The sequence below is a fragment of the Atta colombica genome, unplaced genomic scaffold (assembly GCF_001594045.1).
Source record: "Atta colombica isolate Treedump-2 unplaced genomic scaffold, Acol1.0 scaffold163, whole genome shotgun sequence".
In the NCBI taxonomy this organism is placed as follows: domain Eukaryota; kingdom Metazoa; phylum Arthropoda; class Insecta; order Hymenoptera; family Formicidae; genus Atta; species Atta colombica.
The window spans coordinates 669,267-687,745 of NW_017259254.1; the positions used below are offsets into that span (position 1 = coordinate 669,267).

Genomic DNA, 18,479 nt, shown 5'->3' on the forward strand with positions numbered 1-18,479 from the left:
TCACGCAAAGAAGATGGGATTGAGTCAGCCGAACGAAAATTATTAACTCACGTATCTCCGTTCATTACTTTCGGCGGTGGCGATAACGGCGGAGCCTCGAAGGGAAAGCGACGATGCGCTCACCTCGACTATTCGTATGCAAACGACGGTGAATGTCGTTAGCAGAGTCCAACGTTTAATGGAGAAACAGTTTTGATAAAACCATAACGTGAAGGAATTGCATGCGAGGCGTCTGCGCGCGCTAACCGTTCTATTTCCGAACGAAGATAAAACGAAGTATGATTCAAGATGAAACACTACAAATATATTTCCTTGATATCTTGGATCTTTTCAGCACTTTGACACTTTAGAAAATCACGACGTTTGTATATTTAAATCAGTCGATTATTGGCGTGGCATTGATGATGAATACACACTAAATATACTAATAAATTCTAAAATTTTCTACAATTTATATTATATGTATATTCCATTTATATATATTAATTAATGTCAAATTTTTAAAGATATGAATATATCGAAATAAATCTTTAAAATTAAAATTTATTAGAATTTGCCATATAAATGTTAGAATAATGATTTTCTATCAATATTAATCTTGGTTTAATTTATACCTTATTTTTTGAGGGATTTTTTTTTAAATTAGATAATTAATATACATTGATAGAAATAGGTATTATTCTAATATTTATAAAGCAAATTCTAACAAATTTTGACTTTAAAGATTTATTTTGATATATCGATATATCTTTAATTTGATCATTATTTTCTATGTCGTATAAAATTAAAAATTTTGTAAGATTTAAAATTTGCAATTGAAACAACTCGATATGATCGAAAGTTTTATCAAGCATCGATGCCAATGATGTCTCATTATGAAAGGTAGTATCGAAAGTATGAATCTACAGACGAATAAATGGAACCCACTATATCTACCTATTCATTGCCTTGTTGCGACAATAAATGTCAATCAGCTTCAAGTACCTCGTCAATTAGATCATACATTTGCAGTACCAAGATGTTTGAAATTCGAAACGAGGTTTTTCGAAAGTGCACAAAAACGGGTATCCGCATTTTATTGGGTTCCAGTCGGCACAGATCGGTCGCGATAATGAACTTTCTAAGGACCATCTGGTCGAAGTCCATCCATTCATGCTGATATTCATCCATGAAAAACAAGGCCAATTAAGCATCGATTAACATTAGCATTTTTCGTATATGACTGAACAAAGAAATTATTTATACGATCATCTGTAATTGGAAGCAGCAATAATAATTATCGCTAGAGTCGTAATTGAATCGATCGATACTTTGCGGTTAGGAGCTGTCGTCCGATCCTCAATAAGTACTAAAAATACTGTACGATAATGAAAAGTGTAATAATTAGTGTTCAAATTGCTATCGAATCTGTGGTATTCATTCGCATGAACAGTGAAAAGGAGGATATTGATGCGTTTAATTCTGCAGGTTTGCAAAGACTGTCACACGAAATAATAACAATCATTACTAGCCAGATTATTACTATGCGGTACAATAGATGGTGTTCATTCTAATTAAAAAACGTCGTCGAATCGATGCGTATAGAACAAGATCGATTTATCGAGGCTAGTCACACGTGACTAACTGAACGAAAATAAGAAAGGGCCGAGAGCTGGCCTTTTTTACGGTAATGATCGATCGAGGCGAACCCCGCTGGCGACAGTGAGATGCCGACGCAAGGCCAGCACACGAGTTGCACACGAGCAGCACACTTCCTTCCATGATGCTTTTCGTGCCCGTGTATGCATTGTGCGTGCATGCGTGGCGCGCGAAGGAGAAAAAGAAATATAGAATAGCTTCGACTGGAGATAAACGAGCCTGCGGGTCATCTCTATTTACCGACACCCGTCAGAATGGTCCCATTCGGGGTTGCTCCAGTATCGGCTCAATGCATAAAGAAAAAAATACTCGAGGGGCGCTTTTTGAAACTAAAGGCCTACTTTCATAAACATACTTACTTTCACAAAACATATCTACTTATATATCTACTTATATGTAATAATAATATATAATTACATGTATATATAAATATATATAAATCATATTGCTCATATATGATAATTGCAGATTTATAACACTTCTGTGAAATATTACTTTATTTTATTTTCAGTTATTATTTATTGCTTCAAGTACTTTTCGGGAATGTTTTAGCGCAAGGAATATTGTTGAGTGTTTTGAAATTTACTTTAAGATTTTTCGCTCGGGGTACAGATGAATTGCGAGACAATCCTGACTGGGACACACTTGCGGGGCTTTTGGGTCCGCTATGTTCGAAGGAATCCTGCAAACGGACCCCTTGTAACACGGGAAGACACCGTTTGCAGCGTTCCCACGAGGTGAGGCACCACCTGTGCCTCAGAACGAGGACGAGGGCAGCAACCCCGTGGATCGACTGAAGGGACGCTATGATTTTCGACCCTAATTTCGATCCAGAAAGGAGGAGCTGCCCACTCAGTCCTTGCGGCCGGCCGAAAAGGGTGTTAAACGAGCTGGGGGTTAAATCAGGAACGCGCGGATAGTTAGGGCTTCAATCTGAAAAGCGAGGGTGAGATTGGATTTTTTAAATGCCAATACGAAAGTGAGAGAGCGAATTTATTTTAACGAGAAGGATAGGGGCAGAGGGGTTAAAAGGATCGCGGAAATTCATGTATTCCACTTAACCCTCGATTTAAATGGCATCTTTTGTACGCGTTTTCAATCACTCTCCTATAGTCAAAAAATCTTTGATTTGTTATTCACGGTAGCTGTCATAAATCTTGATACTTAATCATCATGTATCTTTGAAATGCAAATTTTTCTGCAAAGAGATTTTTCATGTGAACCATCGAATTATATTCTGAGATCTATCCAAATCGAAGGATTAAATTTCGCATGTTGAGTAACAAATGATGTAGAAAGCTCGAGGCGTTTAATACAGTTAGAAGATCCTGCCCGAGCCACTCATTAGAAATCGAAGGGTCTCCAGATGACTCTACCGCCGTGCAAGATGCCATTCTCAAAGTGGCCGTCTAAAATTAACTTCTATACTACCGCCATAGCCACGCTTTATTCTTGTAGACGCTGACGGCCCCTCGTCAACGCGCAAATGATGAGCGGACTAATTAACGAGCACTACCAATTAACGTGGTACCCAGCGCTATACAGGCGTATTCTATTATTTCCACGTCATATAGGAGGGTAGTAACATCATTTTCTCTGCCTCTTACCAGGCGGCATCATCTTAGTTAAAAGAAGGCTTAAGTCTCTCTATTCTCGGATCGAATCATTTCGGTTTCAAATACACCACAACTCCTCCCCATTTATTTAAATCTTAATAACATTAGCTGAAAGATGATTTTCTAATTATCTGCAGTTAATTGTTCATATCCTATTCTTTTTTTTTAATTAAGATTATATACTTTGTAAATAATTAAGTAATATTATTACTAATATTAATATTATAATATTAATTAATATTAATACTATTATTAATTTATCTTACACTTTTTCACACATCCTAGATCAATTATTTTTCTGTTTATTAAAAATCTCTTTTATTTAAATATACTATATATTATAGTACATTCAAATCAAAATTCATTCTCTTAATTTACATTAAGTTGTCTTTTGAATGTAGAACTTTGCGCAAACACTAAAAAAATTATTTTTAAATTTTAAATCAAGAATATTTTTATTTTGTTTATATTCGCTTTCGCGAAAATGCATGTTAACAACTAAATTTTACTGCAATCGACGAGTTCCTGCAGCATATAATTTCTATCGTTATCTCGATTACTTCGTGAAACACGATACGTGTACCTTGTTGCCGGACTTTACGAGTCGCCGCGATGAACAAAGACGCCAACGATGTCGTTGCGATACTCAAGGGCTCGTGCGATTCACACGTGTGATTAAAAGTGGAAGTTACGAGTATCCGACATCGTTAGCCGACTGACTTCTCGCCAGAGCTGATATCGGACCGATCCACGAAGCAGGTGGTTACGCGTCGAGAGGAGTCGGGCCTCACGGCGACAACGAAAACGATTACAGTGGACCCGAACACGAGAAGTAACGGTACTACCTGTACCGGTGAGAAATGAGAAAAATTCCAACCGCGAAAATTGCAGCGCACCGCAGTGACCTCGTCGCTTCTTCATCGCGTCGTGAACAGTACAACCAAGCCCGTAACAGTACATCCTACATCATGATGACCGGGCGAGGCCGAGCCATGTAAGTCATATATCGTGAGTGCATCTCGTTGCGAACCATCGTCAACAAGGCGAGCAGCTGGCGCGATCTTCATCTGATGTTTGTAATTGAGTCCTGCTAAACGGGTCACGCGGTCACTTTGATATTTATCGAATTCGCGTGCCACCAATGAGCGTTTTCGATCTCGTTTTCTCGTCTCTCGACATCTCCATCTCTCTCTCTCTCTCTCTCTCTCTCTCTCTCTCTCTCTCTCTCTCTCTCTCTCTCTCTCTCTCTTGAGTAATTAATACTGAAGCAACAGGAAATGTAACTGTTCCATCTTCCATCGATGGATCTCTCTGAATCAAACTGGCTGGTTCTGAATCAAACTGGCTGGCCCTGAATTATTTGCGTCTTACATTTGCGATGGCGAATAATTATTCCTTGTAATGTTTTTTCAGTGATCGCATCTGGGTTTTTAATCATGAGTGAACACACTACGTTATTTTGTAAAGAGTTCAGTTTATTTTCGAATGTTTATTTTTAACTCTCTGATAGGATTTTAAAGACGCAATTGATGTTTTAATTTCTGATAAATAAATTTAAATCTATAAAAAAATAAAAATACAATCCTAATAAATTTCTATGATAATACAAACTTATTGTTAAAACTTTTACCAATATGTAAGAATTTTTTCAGATTTTTATACAATCTAGAACATAAAAATCTGAAAGTCGAATTCGTAAATCTTAGAGTTCGAAGAATGAAAATTTCACTTTGTTGATGGAAAGTTAATATTAATCATTTATCGAAACAATTTCTAAAGAGCAATATCTTAAACAATTATCAATTCACCTGCAGTGTATTGAAGAGAAAACAAGAGAAAAGTTAAATTATATTTGATTAAAAATTTTTCAAGCAGCGGATTCTCTTGGAGTAATCGATGCTTGTTGAGAAAGCTTATCTTGAATGACTTGTGAATCAATTTAATTCTCATCTCACGGTTAAACGAGCGAATTTGAACGTGATTGCGGTGGTTACGAGGTTACAGTAATCGTTTGAAACTGTCTGCTCTCTGAGTTTCTGGAAACACAGTCAAACGAAATTTTAATCAACAGATTCTTCAGCGATTACAATGTGCAGACAGAAGTTCTAATTTCTGAGAAACGATTTCACTACATTTAGCAATCGATGGCAAATAGTAGGTTCCCACTTCGCGTAATCGTTCTGAATTCAGAAGTCATTGCTTCGGAATTGCTAGCCTCACTCGATTCTTCGCGAAAATTGGACAAACGTCTTTAAATTAATGATTGGTTCGTTTCCTTTTGTGAGACGATTCTTAAATCATTTCGGTTTTGTTATTAATCTGTTACGAGACTTGTTCGACAAATGCAATTTTTCAGGCGAGAATTATGTCAATGTTCATGTTATGCATCGTTACTTAAAGCGTACGTTATAAATTAATAAATTGGCAGACCAATTTTTTTACTTTAAATTAATTTGTATGCTTGATAAAATGCTACTAATTTTAAAAATATTAAAAAAAATTTTTTGTGATTAAAATTTTGCATGAATTAATATACAGGCAATATTAATTCTTTGTTAATCCTATAGTGCGAATTTGCACCAACACTTTCCTTTATAGCTGTAGAACTAGTCTTAAAAGAACGAAGAATTTTATAGTGCTGCCACTCGTCCGTAAAAAAAGTAGCACCGTTACACTTTCCATACATAAAAGCCTTTAGTATCCTTCGAGTCTTCGGGATATAAAATAAATTTAAACCTGTGCAAATTCGCACCTGTGTGACCTGTATAGCAGCATTTTTTTTCACCGAATCGTGAAAAAAGTGAGATTTTCTTTCTCCATTTCATTGTGAAATGTGTGTGTTTTGAAGAATATAAAGCCTGTTCTACAATGTGCTTTTTGTTTCCTATTTTTTGTATTTGCTATTTTTATATTTTGTCTTTTTGCTTCTTATCCAGTTTTTGCTTTTTTTCAAAGTTATGTTAATTTTTCGAGTGACAGAAAACAAAAAACAGGATAAGAGGCAAAAAAAATTAGATGTAAAGAATAGTAAAAAGCGCATTGCAGAATAAATTTAAAAATATAAAGGTGACATTGCGAATAAAAATGAAGTGTTCTAAGTGTAAAAAACTTAAATGTAAGAAACTTAAGTGTTCCGATTACCGCTCCCCTCTCTTAACAATTACATAACCAGTAAATAATGTTTTACGAATATTTGAAATATCATATTAAAAATTAAATTAAGTTCATTGTATTATAGAAGTGAACAAATTATTCTTTCTGCAAGATTAATCATTCAAAGTTTGTTTCACACTTATTTCCGGTGCACTTTCTGAGAATTAAACTGATCGATCATTTAATCGCAGTTTGTTTCTACTTTCGTAGTGGACTCTACTTTCAAAGCGGATGATGTAATGTAACAAATAGGATCGATGTTGGATCTTAATGTTTCAGCAGGAAGAAGATCCGTTTGATGGCTGATTGTGCTACATACAGATTAAGTTGTCTCACGATATCGGAGCGGCTCCTTTGAATGAGAACGTAATTGTATGCAAGAGAAGCATTGAGAGATAGATGTGAGAAGGAGATCAGATACAAAGATCAAACGGATTCGAAACCTAAAGGGTTATAAAGAAAGTCATTTTCCGAGAGCGTAATCTTTTCTTTTTATTTAGTTGCCGATAGACCTTTAGATAAGATAGACGGATCTTGTAATTAAATTCTCAGTTGAATGTTGCTACCGGAGATAGATATGCTTTTATCAAAATATGCGTTTCTCTCGAGTCTCATATTATTATAAGAAGATTATTGTATAAGAATAAGGAAGGATTTTATAAATTATAAACCTTTTTAAAAAGAGATAAACATTCTATTTTTTTTTAAATGTTAACTGTTACAGATTATTCTAATGTATAATTTATTATTTATATTTATTTTATTATACTTTATTCCACGTATGAAAGATTACAGTGACGTATTCTCTATTTTACAAGTACAAGATAAAATATAGATAAATTCTAAGTAAAAACTTCTATTTTACTTCTATCTCAGCCATTTCAGATATCTCTCATTTATTATGTATTATCAGTGTCGATTGAAGTAATTTAGTTCCAAAAAAGTTCCATGGATGTTATTGGCCAATAGTCAGTCCCACACTTTCGATACGGAAACGACGTCGCGACGTCTCATCAGCGTCAACTGTGGACGTAAATCATAGAAAACGACGATTTTACAAACGGCAACGACCGCCCAATCTCAATCTGACTGCCGGCGCGGCCGATTTCGAAGTTGTTAAACTCATTTCCTCGCGGCACCATCCTCGACGACTTTCACCTCATCGGCCAGATTGAGCAGTAAAGCCTGTCAGCCTTATGTAAGTTCGGTCGCGCGCGCAGGCACTCCGTTTCAACAGCACGAGCTCGATTAATCGCCGTGAGCCTGTCCGTTGTATCGGCCTTCCGTAAATCGACCATATTGAGCATATGACACGGAGCTTGTTGGTGATGAACACGACGTTGGCGATTTTTCTTACATAAGTACTCGGACTTAATATTCAGCGCACTATAAACCATAAATGGAAATATAATTAATTTAAAATTGATATTTTAAAATATATTATATAGTCAATGAGAGAGAGAGAGAGAGAGAGAGAGAGAGAGAGAGAGAGAGAGAGAGAGAATAAATATGTAACAGATAAATATTCATTCATGCAGTTTTTTAAGATAATTATTGAATCCTTATAATAACAAAAAATGCATTAAAATGCAAATTAATTTGAAACATAGCACGTATTCTTACAAGAATGAAATATCTAATAATTTAGCTAATAAATATAGATTTGAAAATAATTTTGGATCATAAAAATAATTATGTTCAAACTAAAACGCTAGAAAGTTAAAACTTTTTTCAGTATTGTCATCAACATTTGAGAATTCTATATATTTATTTTGATGGTTCAAGAAAATTATTTTTAAATTTATATTTAGCTAAATTTTTAGATATCATTTAGATTTCAGCAACACCTTTTTCTTTCCAATAAGACTTGTATCAATTAAATTAGCGATTTTGCTTATAAGATATTATGACATTGTTATTGCTAACGTTTGTACACGTAACACAGACAAGCGTTGTATTACTTCAATCGATAGGAAATTGACGCAGTTGTTTGATATTTCACATAGTCGAACGTAACGATAACTTCACCGTCCATTCATGCAATTCGCTCAAAGCGGAAGGTGATTGTTTCGTCGCGTGATAAGCGTCTCTGGAATTCCGGATGAGTGTTTGAACTACGTTACTCAGCTCAATGAAATGCTGTCTGCGTCAGGGTGAACTGCGGCTACCGATGTTGTTTTGCTCGTACCAGCGGTAAACACATTGAAAGTTGTGCTCATATCGTTGAAAGACACGTGACTGACATTCGCCCGAAGCGACACTGACGTGTCGAAACGAGAACTAGTTCTTCTAGATAGAAAAGGTTCAACGACACGTATCCTACCTCTGACAATTGCTATTGAAGGCATTAGATAGTCCTTAATTCTATGAAAGATTGTAATTCACGTATTAACATCAGGGAAAAAAAGATTAACACACTGGTAATTAAAGGCTCGTTTAATGCCTCGCGGCAGTCTACGAGGATCAGTATACCCGCATAAAAAGATTTCCGCAGCTGGCACGTAAGGCGTGTACGTCACGAATACGGCTTCAACATTGTAGCATGTGAGAAAAAAACGATGAGAGTTATTACTAGCCGGGCGTAAAAGGTAACTCTTGATCCTACATTAGCCCAGCGGTAAGCCGAGCCCGGGGAAGGGGAAGGGGAGAAGATAAGTACGAGAAGAGTGACGAAGCAAGCGAAGAAGTGGAAGACTTCGCGGCCTTAATTACGATTGGACGTACACTCTGCGGAATCCGTAGAATATACGTAGCCGACGCATAAGATGATTTAAAGCATGCCACTATATTTTATGTAGCGAAGCACACGTTCGAGATCCGTAACGAATTAACGTCAGCATAATAATAATTATCCTGCCCATATCGAAGAATCGTATCGAAGTTTTTGCGTTTACACTTTTCTGGAACTTTTGTGTTTTTCGATTTAATTGCAAATACCAAGATAAATTACAGCCTTGGCCATAAGTATGAAGCACTCTTGTAAAACAACGTAAATGTTGTATATCTAACAAAAAACAAGACAATTCTAGTGAAAAAAATTATTTTTATAACAATTTTAATATTTTTTAAAATTTACTTAATTAGACTCTATAACGAACCTGATTAATAGTTTTTATAAATTATAATTCAATTTATTGTCATGTACAAAATAAAACGTTTCAACTTCTTTAGTCTTCTTCAGTTACTCATATAAAATCAGTATTTCTTTTGTGCCCATTTTATCTCAATGTAATTTAATTTTAATTTTGATTCAACTCGTCATCTTTTGCTAGTTCTACATGGAGAGAATTTCTTAAAAATTTACCTTGAAAATATAATATAATATTTAAAAAATTTTTTACCATGTATAATACTTCAGTAAAATTAATTAAGTTTATTTTATATTTTATTATATTTCTATTAATGAATGAGAGAAATTTAACATTCTTCGAAATACATTGTTGTCCCAAGACTATCACATTTTTAGGATAAATTCTAAAAAAAATTGTCTCCGTATAAGAATTAGAAAAAGATGGAAGATCAATCGAACCGAAATTAAAATTAATCTACATTGATAGAGAAACGGGTATTCATCCCATATTTAATATTTTGTTAATTCATTTTTTGCTCTTATTGTCGCCGTTTCCAAGAAAATGCAAAAAATTGATGATATTTTATAAGACTGTATATCAAACTAAATACTTTCGGGTGAAACACTCGCAGAATGTTTCTTCCCTCAATGGGACAACAGAGAAAATCAAACGTATACCATTAATAATTGGAGATTTCACAGAAGTGTCACTTTCATTTTACAGCCTTTCTTAAATGAACGTAATCACGTATAGTGACTTTCAATGAGACAAGCTGGTAACAACGCTCTCGAGGAGAGCTTCATTCGCACTTTCTCTCGTCTGAGGAAACATGAAGTTTCGCATAATCGTTGCGACTGTTTCGCCCGATAAAAATTACAGTCTAAGCTTTGAAGACTCGCGCGGTAGTACTTCGAGATTAATAACTTGCCGATTTTTGACTTCATCGCGCGCATAGTATAATTATTCAAATTGTAGCGCAAAGGTATTCTCCCGCGGTAGATTCCTCGAGCAGCACGTGAAGAAGACGTAGAAGAAGTTCGGTAAAAAGACAGAAAAGTAACGAACGTTGCCGCCGGCGACCGACGTTAGAATAATGTAGGCAGCGTGCGACGTAAATACTATGCACAGGGTGGCACAAGTGAGACGGGGATGCGACCGCGCGAGAAGGATGCACATTGAAGGCAAGATAAAGATAAACAGTGAAAAATGCCTCCTCGCAAAATACAGACGAGATTGTGCCACCTTGCACAGACGTAACTCCGCGCGAAATGAAATAAGAAACACGCGACGAAATTGCAGAAGCTCGAAGTAATCGCGACATGCGAAAATAACGGACGTGATTCTGATTTCTTCCATGATGGAGGTTCTTTGAGGCACCGAAAGTGTCGGCGAATTGCACGATACAAGATGTAGACAGGCTTTATTAATCGTGATATGCGTCCTGCTGTTGATAATTAGATGGGTCTGATGTATTCGTTGGAACCTGAATTTCGCTTTTAACTGATATCGTTGTTAATTTTATGCTAAATGCAAGCACGTAATAGGAGCGGTAATGAGACGGTTAAAAAGACACTCGGCAGACTTTTGCCTAAAGAGATACGAAAAAGTAAACCAAATGCGAGGACGCTTTCATAAGGTTTGAATCTTGCTTCCATTCGACGTAATTTGTGTGCGTGCGCAAAAGTCAAAATCATGCTCTGAATATAACACATAATTCGAAATTTACGATCAGCCAGCAGAATACTTGAAGAATGTTATCGCGATCCTCTTTTGCAATTTATTTTATTTTGCGATTTAGATCTCTGTGCTCCGCCACTATCTAACTTTATAATGATCTTTAATATTCAGACTTGACATTATTTAATGCAATAAGAAATTATTGAAGCAAGGCTAAATATCAGAAATATAAAGGGAAAAACGAAGAGAGAAAAAAAATACGATATACGATTTTCTTTAATGTACAGAAAATGCAGTATGCGGGCAAAAACGATCTTTCGTTATAATGAGAATACTTATTTATATCAATGTTTTTTTAATAGCTACAATTCTTACAAATTTTATTGAGTTGCAATAATGTCAAGACAAGGTTGCAGCTGGCATCAAAACATATTATTAGCAGTGCTTTCGTTGAACACTTTAATTTGTGAAGTTATATTCTCAATTATCGGTTGACAACAAGAAATTGATGATACAATATTATTTTCGCGTTATATCAGAATAATTTGTTAACTTTATTTATGAAGATTATATTAATATTATATATTATATTTAAATATAGAATGTAGATAATAAAGATGAAATTATATACGTAAATTTACGTACAAATTATATTTTTATGTTATGAAGTGGAAGCATAATTCCAGCTTGTTTATTTAATTTCTTATTCTATAGACAGTATTAATCATCGATTCTTATATTAAAAACCGTTTAAGTAACTCTTAAGATATCATAAATCAATCAGAAATAATTATGTATTATCTTAAGAATTAAGTCATTACTTAAATGGTCTTGAAATAAGAATGGATATGAATACCTAAGTTATTTGTGAGATCAAAGATTTTTGATGTTTGGAAAATGTCCCCATTAACAAAAAATGAATTTTTATAAAATAGTTTATATTTCAAATCTGATATATTACAAAATTTATTGAATTTTAAATTTAGCCTCACACGCGATTATCAAATAATAATGGCACGTTCTACGCGAATTTTTTAAATAACAATGCTTATGTAAAATCACCAGGAAACATTTCTTTATCCATATATAGCTGTCTTGTCGCGATCATTCAATTCCATTACAAAAAGAGTATTAATATATTACCATGGTATATTATACCGGTTTCGCGACCTACTCCAAGGATACCGGCGTAATTCGCCACGAGAACGAGCTCGCGAAGAAGAAGAAACATGGTAGCTGCGAAGGAAAAACGGAAAGAGAGAACGACGTGGATGGCTCCCTCAACAACGCCGTCGGCATTATAGGGTGCCTGCGAGACGCGGACAATAATGTGGCCCGTGCTGCGTACAATAGCCTCCGCATTATGTGCACAACGCAGCGATGGGGCAGTGCTAAGGTTACATTACCGGCTGGTTGCCTCTTCCTCTCACAAAGAGGAACCTCACGGCACAATGAGATCAGTGAAGAAGAGCACGCCCGTGCGTGTGTACGCGCCTCGCACACGCACGCAATACGCCACGCTCGTGTATGCCGACCTAGCGATGGGGTGAAACTGATGTCGTGCTGGAGAACTCTGTTGGCGATAAGTGCACGAAGATAATACATATTCTAATACTTTAAATAATCAGACATTCAAATAATCGTATTACATGAATAAAACTATGAAACAAGTTCCCTTGGAGTAATTATAATAATAAAGATCAATCTTTCTTAAAATTCTTAACTCTAATCGGTAAGTCTAGTAGACCCGAACATTTTCTTCAACCATGGTGTAGAAAATTGTTTATAATAAATTCACAACTTTACATAATTTTAAATTATGTCACTTTATTCCTAGGATTTTGTCTTTTGACCATCAAAATAAAAAAAAATTCGATGTTAATTATGAGCAAACATATATTAATTTGAAGTATACTAAATCCCAATTAATTTAAGCAAATGTTTACTTGATACTATTAAATAATATATATATATATATATATATATATATATATCGAGATTTAGTAACTTTTTTCAGTGTACTCACATTATAGTTATACTTATCATTTTCATTCCGATTACAAGAATTGCTAAATTTAAGGTTTAATTCGAACAATTTGTCGATCGATTGCCAGAAGTAAAGCTTGCACGAGGATTCTCGCTCGACCCCATCGCTGCACCGCATGCGGTCCGTTGCAACGCGTGTTTCCACTGTGTGGTGGGGGTCGGCTTCCAGGCCTGAGAACGTTCCCACGTTCCGTAGCACGAGCCAAGAGTATACAACCGGAAGAATTTCGGAGGCGAGGCTACCCATTCTGCGCCGAGGAGGAAAGAGATGGACGGAACCTCGCGAGTAAAGGGATGGAAAGAAATGATGGACGACTATGAAAAGGGAGAGATTGAGGATAGGGGAACATGGTAAACGGGGAGAGAAGAGGCCGCCGCGTCTTTGCGAAGTAGAGGTCTGTTCCGCGGAAGTGTTCCGACGAATTAGCATCGACGATCTCGTATCTTCCTTCGTGTCGACAGACGGGGTCGCTGGGAAGAAGTGCGAAGAGGCTCGGGCACGTCGAAGCGAAGGAAGTCGAGGAGCGTCGAGAAAATTCCCTTGAAGAGACTTCGGATCCGGTAAATATTACTGTAGCTCGAAGTGATGGGATCGAGGATTGTTGCTTTAGCCTAAGGAAAATACATTGATCGTTTATTTGTACTGCTTTGCTTTATGCGGTTGGAGAAGGCAGAGAGGGATAAACTCTGAGCTGTTATAATTCACGTTACTTCATTGATCCCGATTGATAATAAATTATAAGCCGTAATGTTTAAACAAGCCCGTCGGCTTGATTATTTCCTAGAATATCTTTCTATATTTTTTTACAAGACGCGGTCGATTATTATTGTATATTTCTTGCATACTGCTCTGTGATATATTTAACTAATAATAATAGATAATCAATGTTTCTTTAGATGAAAATTGTCGATTAATCACTATTTGCGTGAAGACTGCAGCTGTTGTTAGCTGTTATTATTTAACTCGCGCAATAATGCAGCTGTGATTTTATAAATTTATTATTACCTTTTTTCTCTTTGTCAACACGTTATTTGTCTCATTATAATATTATCAATATTTTTTATATTGAATAATTAAATTGATATTTTGTGTAGGTTTTAAATCGTAACTTGCTTTAATTAAAAAATTTAGTTAAAAAAAAATCAGTTATAAAACTATTAAAAAAATTAGCGATTAAAAAATACTATATTGCACATTACAAAAAATTAAATTACAAGTTAATATTATATATTCTAATTATTAACATTATCATGTACTATCTAATCGTAATAATATTATAATACTTATCTATCGCTCATACATGCATCAACGCTATACTTAATTAATGTCACGTCGATCTTTCGCTTATTAAGTCAATCAGATCGATAAAATGTCAGATGCAGGAGTGCTTCCCGAGTGTTCAAAAAAATTTCAAATCCTTATAATTTAACCATCTCTAATTAATATGCTTGACCTGTTATACAACCAAAATGTCGATTTAACGGTCGCGTATAATGTTAACTCGAATCATGATGAATCTCTTCCTGGACGTATCTCTTCCTTTCTTTCTTTTTTATTCTTTTCCCCTTCCCTCTCCCCTTTTTTTCTCTCCTTCGCTCTTAAGGTCAAGACTTCCTTGATCTTTCGATGAAGGAAGCGCACGATTTGCTGCGGACCGACCGACGAGTGCACAAAAAATCCATACCCAGAAACGAATTACAAACTTCATCGTCGAGGATCACGTAAGGACGCGTTCTCACCGCGAGAATATCAACGTTCATTTCATTCGCCGCCGATGGTGAGCGGGCGTAACAAGTTGTTAACGTGGGGCAATAATACGTACCCGGTGTCCCGGCGGTAGCGCCGCATCGGCGCGGATAACGCTCGTTTCGCCGGGGCTTTAACTGGCGAACGCGCGTACCGCCGCATCCGGCTTGTATGACCAATCAATGTAATTATCCTACCGGTCTTCTACCGGCGCGCGGTCGCTCCTGCCTTATTTTTGTCCGTCGACGCACCTATTTACCGCGCAGAAACTATGATTCAAGAGAGGAATTGATAATGATAAATAAGACATAGCAAAAGAGGGAGAAAGAAAGATAGAGAAGATAGAGTTTGGATTGAGAGGAAAGAGAGTAATGTGGAGCGTGTTCAGACAAATAGAATACAAAGATACCTTCTAAATAAAGTTGGGATTAAGTGCGATTTTTACGACTTCGTTAGTCAAAGCGTTTTTTATTTTACTGCTACTATTTAAAGTCAGTTAGTAAACTTTATTGTATGTTTTTATCAATAAATAAGCAGGGAAAAAAGTTTTGTGTTATTATTAGTTTTTAATTTATTTTGTATATTAAATAAAAAAATGATTGGATCCAAATATATATTCCGAAAGTTCATCTTGCTACTAGAAGATTAATAATAAATACGTGACACACGCATGGACTAACGAAATTGCTCAAGCATATCTAGAAGCCTGGCATTTTGCCAGAATAAGATATATTGTTGCGAGCGTTTTGAAACAGTTTCGTTGAAACCTCTTGTATCGCAGTTAAATGTCAACGAGAGAAGTGTTTCAATCTGTATCATTGTGCAGTACGGAAACGAAGATAATTGCTGAAAAAACCTGATGTAAGAAAAATATTATCTAAAGGATGATAGAATTACGACACTTATATTTTTATATTATTTTTTTATTACAAAATACTAAGAGAATAATATTTAAAAGGGAATTGAAGAGAGGAAGTAGGCTTTGTAATTTACGATAAACTATTTTAAAATATTATTTTTATAACACAGTTATAACTGTGTTATACATTTTTTTATTATTTCTCATTGTTAAATACTGACAGAGAGAATAATATTCAGTGATCTCATTCAAAAGAGTGAAAGAGAAAAAGTGGATATTCTAAAATATTATCTTTAAGTTCACACTATCTTTTTGTGAAGAATTTTAGTGATTAACCACTCTTTTAAAATCGAAGACCATACTTATCTCCCACCAAAGATTCTCACTTACAAAGATATGGCGAACGTCTTCCGAGAGAGCAAGATTTTTTCTTGAGTTTTAAAAATTCCTGCGACAAAACATTCCACTGGTATCAATTTCCATCGCAATCACAAACAAATCGGTGATTAAGCGACCGTATGCCTGAAAAAGCGGATTTTTCTTTTTTCTTTTAAGAAGACAACTCATCGTGGTAATATCCGGATCGCGCGCGCGCGGATGCCTTCGAAGCGACTAGCTACTTTTGCGTTTAGACCCAAAGGCTCGTAAATACTCAGCCGGCTCACTCAGCGGGGCCTTATTTGGGATATCGGCTTCCAAAAGGGCTAAACATCTCGTTAAGTCTCACAAGCGAGGCCCGTCCAAGTCCAAGAATGGGCGGATCATTAAGAACGTACGTTTATAATTCAAAACATCGGCTCCTGGGCTCCCCGCTCCGATTGCACCGGAACCGGTTGTCAGAAAGAACCCTCGAGAGATTCTCTATAATATCAGATTGATCTCGAGGATGGAATATATGCAAAACTCTCTCAAGTTACGCAAATCTTTGAAGAGCAGGAAGAGATCATAGGTTAATTATAGTCAAAAATTCAGAAAATATACTGGATAGAAAGGATACAATACGTCTACAAAATTTTTTATCGCAGAATAAAAAGGTGATTTAACTAATGTCAGAATTTTTTTCCCACGTAGAAGAATTTATGACTAAATCTAGTGATAACCATCCGTTATCTTCTAGATAGAGCTGCCATATAGAAGAGATTCATTAAAACTTTTTAAGAATTTTTTCCCAAATAAATTTTTATAATACATCCCAGCGATTCGTATGACGTAATGCAACAGAGGCAATCTAACAGATGATCTTGTATAATCGCGATGAGACAAGAAGCGTGGGCGAGCCGCGTACGTGATGTTTATTTCTATTGTTCCACGCGAAGAGGAACGCGAAATGGTCCAGTCCACGACACGGCGTTGCCAAGACGTGATTCACTCCGAGGAAGTGCCGGGAGTGCTGCCGACACGCGCGTACACGTGCACCACGTCGGTGATAATCCGACGTAAATCAACAAGTGTCATGCGCCTCGAGCGCGGACGCGCGAACCAACAGCGGTGTTTAGATGTCCTATAAATATTGTTTCTTCGATTGAAAACATCGTTATCTTAGTCCGCAGGCACGATCGAATAAACACTCCTCTTACAGACATTTTTCTCTAAATTTTTTTTTGTATTTCAATGTATAATAATTGTGAAAACGCACTGAAAGAAAAATTGGTTGCTACAACAATTTAGATAGTAAAATATGGCATAGCATTTTTAATCGGCTGCAGCAATCAGTTTTTGGTTGTAGCAGCAAATTTTTACTTGTGTTAGTCTATCCGCAATGTCAGTATATAATTTCGATTTTATTATCTATTTTACTATCTAAATTGAGATAGCAACCAATTTTTTCTTTCAGTGCACGATTATACATTATACATCTTTTAAGCCTTAAACACAAGGCAACAGCGATAAAAATAGCAATAGGATGTTATAGAAATAAGCGATATATAATTGTCGCCTCTCGTTGCATAATGCTGCGAAAGAAATAAAATATTTCAACCAATCTAATTTCGTATATAAACTGTAGTATATTCTTCCATCCGCTCAAGGTTATAGCATATATAAATAGAATGAAAAATCTAGACGCTGATTGGTAGGCTATAAGGCGATAAATACAGAATTCCAACTTGTCGGAAATTTATCGCTATTGTTTTCTTATTCCGTGTTTTTATGTGCACTGATATGCATTCCCTTATGTTGGATTCTTCTGTTTCTATCGCTTCTATCGTTATTCTGTTTCTTCTGTTGCTTCGCATTGTTTAGAGCTTTAGTCTCAGTTTTTTATTTTCTGATTAACTTCTGATTAGGCTTAATCTTCTAAAAATTGTATTTTTCTAGATATGGGTTAATCTTTAAAATGATGGTTTTGTAATGAGTAACTTTTAAAGTTATCTCTTATCATATTTGCATTATATGTAAAATCAGTTTTATCTATTGTATGTGTTATTGAATAAAGGTATATAATATATTTTCATATATAACAGAAGGTATATCAGTCATTGAAAATTACAAACGATTGGCAAATGATATCTCCAAATGACTCTGAAACCTCGCGAGAAAGTTTATTTTCTCTCGCTATGTTTCAATCTAGCCCATATCCTCGCGAAGTGGCATCCTTCGTAGATTCAATCGCGATAATCTTTATCTCCGGCGCGAGGATCGAGGCTCGCGCCGCTCTACCGCGCGACGGATCG

General features: G+C 35.7%; 1 protein-coding gene across 5 annotated transcripts in view; it reads left to right on the forward strand.

Annotated features, from left to right (window-relative positions):
- Positions 1-18,479, forward strand: part of LOC108686037 (tubulin polyglutamylase TTLL4-like) — a 165,927-nt gene that overhangs the window by 136,804 nt on the left and 10,644 nt on the right. The window contains exon 1 of one of the 5 annotated variants that reach the window (XM_018191085.1): positions 15,741-15,809. The exons of the other annotated variants lie outside the window; for them this stretch is intronic. The gene's annotated coding sequence lies outside the window, so the exon portion shown is untranslated. Of the gene's footprint in view, positions 1-15,740; positions 15,810-18,479 lie in introns of those variants that run through there. 5 annotated transcript variants of the gene reach the window in all.